Below are 8,777 nucleotides of genomic sequence, written 5' to 3' on the forward strand. Positions count from 1 at the left end.
ATTGTGACTTAAAAAGTTTTATTTTAAATCCTCATCACAGGTGACCTTGAGATTTAGTAAAACATGACTTGAAAGTGTAATTCATATAACTGATAAAAAGATCTTTATGTCTTTACATTATAATCACTATGAATAATTTTTCAGCAGAGATCAATTTCCCTGATCTCAACTGATAGGCTAAACAGAAAAATTAAAATAGGCAAGAAGACAAGGATGCCATCTCACTATTCAAAGCAAAGCATGTCCATTAAAACATTTTTAATGTTTTCCTCTGCCGTATCTCTAACATGTCAGTCAGTGGCCGGCACGTGGCACGCGCTCAGTAAGCGTAGAATGAACGAACAGTCCCTGCCTACAAAGGGCTTACAGAAATGACTCCCTATATGCATACACACACATATACATACATATACGGAAAGAAGAAATGTGTTCAGATGCGTCACAGATTAAACGTTCTGAGGCTCTGTAAGAGGGACAGTTCATTTTCGGCAGGGGTGGTAATGAGAGGGTGGAAGAAACTATTGCACTGTGGCCACTGTGTTCAGAGAAAAACCTGCATTTACTGCATGGCTGCTCCATTGAGCTTCTGAGATCTGAGGGAGCTCACACACACTGCAGACCTACCTACTCAATCTGGACAGTCTGCAAAAGAGCCAAAGCCTTAGGTTTAAGATAACAAGATACAGAAGTGATAGCAGAAGGACAGAGGTAAAAATTTGAAGCATAAAACTACAGGCGACATAAAAATTTATGTTTTCCAGCAAGACTATATTGGTTTTATGGACAAAAATTCAGCTTCTGTATCAGTCACGTGTAAAAAAATCTCTCCCCCTCATACCTCTAAACTCCTATAATACAATAAGTAGGGCGACACAGTACAGTAAAATTTTGCCCTGCTAGAAAAGATGGTACAATGTAGTGAAAAATACAGCTCTGGAGCTCAACAGATCTAGAGGTCTGTTTAAATCTTTGCTCTGCAGCTTACTAAGATTTGTGACTCTAAAAATGTTACTTAACCTCTGGAGGTCTGTTTCCTAGGCCATAACCAGTGTAACACTATTCCACTGTTCAAATGTCAGAAGAATCAAGTAAGATGAAGCCAATTAAAGCTTAGAGCAGTTATTACCTTAAACTAGATCCGAAGGTAGAATAACTCTGCAAATTATGAGTTCATATCAGGATACAGTCTTTTAAAAAGCACAGACTACTGTTATTCCTGAGAATCAGATGTGGTTGCCATACATGTTCCTGAATGCACTATAATGTGCATTTACACTTACACAGAATAGTGTTTTTATACATCACTGTGAGTCATTCATGTTAAGAGTTAGCATATTAACTTCACAAGCTCTGTGGCACTTATAATAGTTATGCAATAGAGTATCCACAAGTACCCAAAACAAACCTGGGTGACTTAGAAATACAAAGGTGTGATCTAGAATTTGCTTATAAAATACACGTGTACTTATAATATAAAATTTGGGTTACTCCTCTGTTAAAAGGCTTTCAGGCAAAAACTAGTGCCTGTAACTAGAAACTGTCACTTTTGAGGATTCAGATTTCACACAAGAAGCCTAGCTGTAACCATGAGGACTCTAATGGAACCAAAAGCTTTCAGGGTGTACTTCTCAGAGTGTACTGAGAGAGATGTACAGCTGGAGGGGAAAATGACGTTTGATGGACAACAGAAAAGCTGACCTTTTATCAATTTTAAATACTAGAATTCACATAAAATTTTATTTGAAATGGGGAACTATACCTCACTGCTTGAAAAAAAGAGAAAATGATTGAGAACACGTCTTACATCCCAATCTAGCTTCAGGGAGGGTGTGAGATGGGAAGCATTTCCACATTTACTCCATTTTAACAGGCCCCCAGCAAGGCAGGGACACACCCTGGTGAGGGGCTCCAGCAGGCCGCTGCCTACACGGGAACTCCACAGCCTCGGGACTGCTTGCTGTCAATGGACCAGGTTTAAAAGATGTGACAGAGGGAAATCAAATGAATTCACAGGCAGGCCTAAGAGGACATCCAGATATGTTCATTTATAAGCATTCCAGAAGCACATCTAAATAGCCTAAGATAGAAAGTAAGTTATTTTCAATTCCTTAATAAGTTTTCCATGCTCTAGCAAAACTAGCCAAAACAATTTTCCCATAGTAATGGGAAATGTCTTTCTTACTATTCTTGAATAACAAAATACATAATTTCCTTAAATTACCTTCTCACGTTTTTCTAAGCTATCTCCTACAGTCAAGGCTTAGCAAAAGCATTCTTCTTACAGCAGGTTTTGCCACTTGATGGCTCAATCCTTACACTTTCCACCAGTTTTACTTTTCTGATCTCAAACCAGGATTCTTAAGCACTCCCTGCATTAGAACACACCGAGTCTCACTTCATCTTTTTCACCAGAGCAAGAATTCCTAATTGCTGACTTAAAACGTACAATATGTAAAATTTTAATAAATCCCACATTTCCACTAGATAAGAGGTTTCTTCAGATACGTTAGGTTTCAAGAGACCACTCATACAGGTCCTCAATTGTTGCCAGCTCCCAGCAGAAAAGGAAAGCCTTACAAATTTTCAAGGGAAGCTCAAGTTTCCGTAAGCTCTTAAATGGGAGCATAGAGGGTTCAGAAAAGGCAGAAGGGCAAAAGACAGCAATTATCTAAGCAAAAATTACTGCTCAGAGGAGAGAAGGAACAAGACTGCCCTAAAACAAAACACTGGGAAAAGCAATAGACTATAAACAAACTTTCTTTTTAGATCCTTATACAGGCAACTTCAAACCTTACACAGTTGCTACTTCTTCAACTACCTACCACTAGCACAACTCTCACCCATAAAGAAGCTAGTGTAGCTAGATGCTTTAACTGCACAGCCTACTTGGAATCCTTGGGTGTTAGCTGACATCCAAACACAAAACATCACTATGAAGTTATGAAGCACTCGTATGGGCCCTCATTAGCCAAACAGCTCACAGAGGCACTAGAAAAGCCTGTGCTCCAAACACAGGCCCGGGAGCCAGGCCAGACATGTTCCAAAGCTCACTTCACTGCTGCACACCGTAGTGCCTTGATTTCCCTACTTGTGAAACAAGGACAGTCCTGAGAGAATTGAGAATGGTTTATAAAGTGCTAAGAAAATGACACCAATATTAAAGGCTTCGACCAAATCGTATGTGAAATGACGTACAAACAACTGAAAGCTAAGAGACTCAATTACAAATCTACACCTTTACTGGAGAAGGAATTAGGATGTGGAAGGATTTGTTTTTAATTCTAAGAGATGGTCCATGTAGGAGTCTCTTACAGATTCCACGCATGTTTTTCAGCTACAACTCAGTCTTAAACTGTGGCACATGTTCAAGGCTATCTTACCCTGGTAATTCTGTTCAGTCTTTTATGCTCTTCTCTTTAATTTTCAAGCCTTTATTTCTGGAACACTGCTAAAATTCTTGAAATGTCAGTATTTCTCTAGCTGCTGTCTTGGAACTAAGCTAGGGATCAATAAAACCAAGGAGGCCTGTGACTGCACTTAAGACAGAGGACAGGAACACATACATGGAGAGAAACTGTAACCAAGGACTGTAACAGTGAAAGGAATTCTGTATTTTACACTTATTAGAACAAAAATGTGCGCCCCCTCATCAAAACTCACTTTACACAGTTGGCTCACATTTTACCTGTGACTTCCTGTATACAAACATATCCCCACACAATCAAGTTGAGAGAGAGAGATATATGTATCTCCCAATTTGAGAAGCCTGCTAATATGTAGAGAGCCTTTCCCTTCCAGTGAAGTAGAGGATGAACTCTCATTCCCAGCGACCCCTCAACTGGCAGATTATCAAAGACAGGTTGTGATCAAAACAAAGGTATAAGGGGCACTGAGACAGTAAGAGACTGAGGGAACACAATCACCCATCCCCTCAGGTTCCAATGAACTGAATCAGGCAAACAAAAAATACAGAGTCACATGGAGCTGTGGCCACTCATGCTGGGCAAAACACGGGTGGCTGCTCTTATAAAGTGTCTCAGCAATCAAGGTGGAAGGTGCCAATGTACAAACAAGAAACAGCAAAATATCAATTCACTTAATTAGTGTGGGGTTTGGCTCATACCAGTTTCAAACACCAAGTTTCCAAACCAACAACATAAAATGTGTAACTAACAGAGATGCACATCAGCAAAATCTGGCATTTGCTCCAGACTTACCACCACAAGTTCTTATAGAACTAGGGGAGGAAAACCTTTGTAAGTTTACGTGATGCTAAGGTAATCAAGGTCTGTGAATTTAACTATAACTAATACATAGTAACATTTCTCTTAATGTTCATGCCTCTTAGGCAAATAAATGAAAATTACACTCTCATGGAAAATATTTCACGTTCTGGACGATATAACAGACTTGATGACATTTTTTAAAAGTGAAAGTCCTTTGGAAGCCTAGGTTGAACAAGTAGTTTATTACACAACAGTACTTGGGCACCTTGATGTAAGCTATGAATTAGGTTCTAATCTTATAAAATAGGATTTTTTTTTTGTATTTTCACATTAAAAAAAATGTTTATCTAAAGTTCAGATTAAAAAAACAAAAAACAAAAAAAAACCCTGACCATTTAATTGATTTTTTCCCCCATGCGCTTAAATGTATTGTTTTTTAAACTACTTCTGATATTTGGACCTTTTATTTGTATTTTAGATGTATATATCATTTCAACACTAAAAAACTATCATGTGTGTATATATGTATCTCCACCCATCTATTAAGAAAACCAATCTGCCAAGGTCTATGACAGCTTATGCAATTTGTTATTTATGCAAGGTTCTCAAAAGAAAAAATACTACTTTCAGAATAAATTCTCAAGTTTTCCTTTTATTTTTTCCCTACCCAAGGAGGGATCCCTACTTGCTCCTTTATAACAGAACAGTCCTATCTTCCTTATTAAACTGTATTTTTCACAATTAAATGTCCAGTCAGAATGTGTACATTAACCACCAGATTGCTACTTAAAATTTCATAATACTAAAAAGTATTTTTAATATTTTCTAAAACTTACCAGTAGTTACACTTCAATATATAATGCACCTAATTATAGTTCTAGCAAGCAAACTAAATAATAAAGACATGTAGGAGTGTATGTCACCAATAAAAATCAAAAGCCATTTTTATTTGATAAAGCCTATTGATTATTTGCAAACAAGTACACATCCATGGAAAGGTTTGTTCTGATCACAGAATGTTTCAGGTTTTTAGAAGCTTAGCAACTCTTGAGACTGGGTCATCAAAATAACAATAATCTACAACTTACTTGACATTTAGTCTATTCAACATGGTGACATTTTGTTTTTAATATAAATAGCATTATAACTTTCCCTGCACTCCGGTTTAAGGGAAAAAAGACAAACTGAAGTAAAACAAATTCATAACGGGTATGTTTAAAACCAATGACTTTCAGAATAAGCAGGACCAAGCATCTTTAGAGATTCACAGTCCAACTTCCTCTATTTCCTACATAGAGACTATAAGAACCAAAAACCAAAGATTTAGTTAGTTCAAAGTATAGCAGTCTCTAGTAAGGCAGTGTTACTAGGAAATTTTCAAAAAGGGCCAACTACAAAGGAGTATCTACTTAAAGTTCAATTAAATAGAATACCCATTCCCCACCCTCTAGTTAATTGAGGCTTTTTAATAAACCCTCACAGTTTACCTAAATTTCAGCCCTTCAAGGCCAACTGTTTCACCTTTTTTTTTGAACGCCAAAATCAGGAAACCTTTGAAATTGCAGAATTTATGCTTTTTAAGAGCTCACAGCAAGTTTTCCTGTAGGGGGAAAATGGCTATTACCACTAAGGACATCAGTTAACATTGTATCTTATGTGTAATTTACTAAATCAAACAAAAACACCTTCACAAACTTCGCCTCCAACATAACCCTCCAAGAACTTTATTCAAATTAGTCATTTAAAAAGTTGTACAACTCTATATCAAACACAAATTCAGATCAAAATTTTATCTACTTAGCAAATACTAAACAGTATTTAAAAATTACAAGTAATACCCATTTAGATTATATATCTGATTCTTCTAATTACTAAACAAATTGTAAAAGCAATTATAGTTAAGTCTCTAATGGAATACCTGAACCAAGTTGCCTCCTTTTCACTCACCAAAATGTTACTTGGTAGCAAATGTTCAATGCAAATTCTCCCTTAAGCATCAACTGGATAACTACGTTTCAAAACCTACAACATTTATTTTCCCAAAGATTTATCTTGGTGAATCTTTATAAAATACATGCATCAAGGTCTTAAAAGTACCCCTGAGTGTCAATAAACATTGTCAATCTTTGGTAGCAAGTACATGTTCATGGAAAGGCCTGTTCTGATCAGAGAATCTTTATGGTTTCTAAAAGCTTAGCAACTCTTGAGATTGGGTCATCAAAATAACAGTAATCAAATACTTAAGGTACTTCATACACAAAGAGTGCAGAATGCAAATCATTAAAACAATATTAGCAACTTTAAAATTTTCTCTTAAACAAGCCACAAGTCATTTCTCTGTTCAGAACCCACAGCAGCAACCAGCTCTAACCAGTTCCTTGAGGAATGTGGCTAGGCTGAAATTTTGGAAGTGTTGGTTTTGGTGGTGACCAAACAGGAAGAAATCTCTGGCTTCCCTGTTGCTGCAGTTCCCACCCTCCAAAATGAATATACCCACCGGTGTGAATTGACAATGTGGTCCAAAGAGCAAGGCAGGAACGGAGTCCAGATCCTCAAAATGGTAGTACAGGGCATAACCACTAGGCCACCTATCAGTTCAGTACAAAAAGTACAACCCTGTGCATCATGGTGCAAAAGCTGGGGCCTAGGTTTCGCATTGTGCATCTCACACCTATGGAAATAACAAGAGGAGTAAAATCTACAGAAATCAACTCACCCTAAGAAGGTGGGTGCTCACAGAAGACTGGTGTCAATGCTTTTGCAAAGGCGGTTGGCTACTGGGCTAACGAATGGCAATTTCAAGTCCAAGGTTGGAAAGAAGGGAAAGTTTACAATCAACTCGGTTGAGTTTAACAGCGGAGAACTCAACATGGTCTTGATGTTTACCAACAAGGCTTTGCAAATCATGACACCCATCTACACGCTTATGAAAATTACTCCCCCACTAAAATCTAACATCCCTCAAGGATTTTTGAACTCTCAAAGAGTTGAAAAGACATGGGGCCATGAAGAAGGAATGAAATCAACAATACTCCCCCAAACCTGCTACTCTCAGGTTTTGCATTTTTCCCTTTACCATCTGACCTTGGAAAGATATGGTGACACATTCAAAGCTTAAGGCGGAAGAATTCCAGAGAAGGGGGAATCTGTGTACCAAGGATGTGCCAAGGTGATTCGTCAAGAACAAATGTGGATTGCTTAAGGGTCAACACTTTGAAAAAGTCAAAAGAGAAAACTTCTAAAGTGCAGGGTGGATACTTTAAAAGAAATAAAATCACTGCTCTTGACTCACTTGATCCTTCACCATGTTGCTGTCAGCTCACCAACTAAGAGTGTCAGAGTGTCTTGCTGGGTCCATTTTCCCATGGTCTGTAGAAGGCGCTGTGAAGCACATCCTGTTCTAGCTCTGGGGCCCTTCCCCCCTCTGCAGCCTTACCCAGTGCAGGGAATGCGCCCCCTACTGACTCCAACACTCATCGCCTTTAGCCGACTTGGCTGCGGTGCATTTTGGGTGGGGGCTGGTATTTTCTTCATGGCCATAAACCAGAAGCAACAATGCAGATTTATAAAGAAACTCTATCAAGCTACCCAGGAGATTTTTTCCCCCCTTTCATTCTGAAGGTTCAAGACACTGGCACAAGAAGCATCAGGGAAAGGGCTTGGGTCTGTGGGGATGGACAGCATTAAAATGGCAAACACAGGAAACAGTTTGCTTCTTTTTCCCTCCTAAGCCTTTGTCTGAGAAATGGGGTTATGGCAAGAACTGTCCAGAGGAACGGGGGAATGCAAGAACATCAAGAAGACTTAGTGTGGTATGTGTGTGGCTGAAAAGAATATTAGGTCTTAGCGCCTGGACTTGGGCAGAAGAGGAAGAGAGGTAATCGCGCCTTTTCCAGCAGACAAGCATCCAGATTTGGGGGGGAGGGGAGGGCAGGGAGGCAGTCCAGAGGAAGAGAAGATGTGAATAAATGGGTGCTCAAAGAACTACTCCCCATTCATTGCACTAAAAAAACAAAAAACCCAAACCAAACTCGCAGCTTTCAGGATTTCCATCTTTTACCATCTTATTGCAAAGTTGGGGCTCAGAATGCTCGCAAGAGGTGGTGCTGACCAGGCAGCTGCGATTGAGAAAAGGGGGTGGTGGAGGACTCCGTGGTCAGGATAGAAGGGAGCTGGCGTGTTGGGGAGGAAGGACCGCGCAGGGGAGGCAAAGACTTTCACTTCGTGCCCTGCATGCTCCCCGCCCCCCAACCTGTCCCCCTCCCCCAGCTAAAGGTGGGGAGACCCGGCAGAAGGCTCGTCCCAGGGACTGGGGTTGTGCGTGGGGGGCTCGTTTGGGGCGGGGGGCGGGAGAGAGGGATTGGTTCCAAGGATGGGAGCAGCTCGGTTCTCGCTGGGGGCGGGGTGGAGGGAGATGCCACTAGCGGCAAAAGCTCTGGCGGCCGGGGCGGCTGCCGGCCTCCGCGGGCTCGCGGGGCGGGGAAGGGGGGGTCGGGCTGCAGGAGGAGGCACCCGGACCCCGGAGCAGAGCCCGGGTAGCGGTCCGCGCCG

At 40.3% G+C, this 8,777-nt stretch overlaps 1 protein-coding gene across 6 annotated transcripts in view; it reads right to left on the reverse strand.

The window, feature by feature from the left end:
• Positions 1-8,777, reverse strand: part of LOC122681783 (activity dependent neuroprotector homeobox) — a 31,362-nt gene that overhangs the window by 21,915 nt on the left and 670 nt on the right. For 2 of the 6 annotated variants that reach the window (XM_043884212.1, XM_043884215.1), the window contains exon 2: positions 6,724-6,897. The exons of 1 other annotated variant lie outside the window; for it this stretch is intronic. The gene's annotated coding sequence lies outside the window, so the exon portion shown is untranslated. Of the gene's footprint in view, positions 1-5,713; positions 5,827-6,723; positions 8,640-8,777 lie in introns of those variants that run through there. 3 more of the 6 variants (XM_043884216.1, XM_043884214.1, XM_043884213.1) reach the window with 3 other exon arrangements.

This window comes from Cervus elaphus, chromosome 23 (genome assembly GCF_910594005.1).
Source record: "Cervus elaphus chromosome 23, mCerEla1.1, whole genome shotgun sequence".
NCBI lineage: Eukaryota > Metazoa > Chordata > Mammalia > Artiodactyla > Cervidae > Cervus > Cervus elaphus.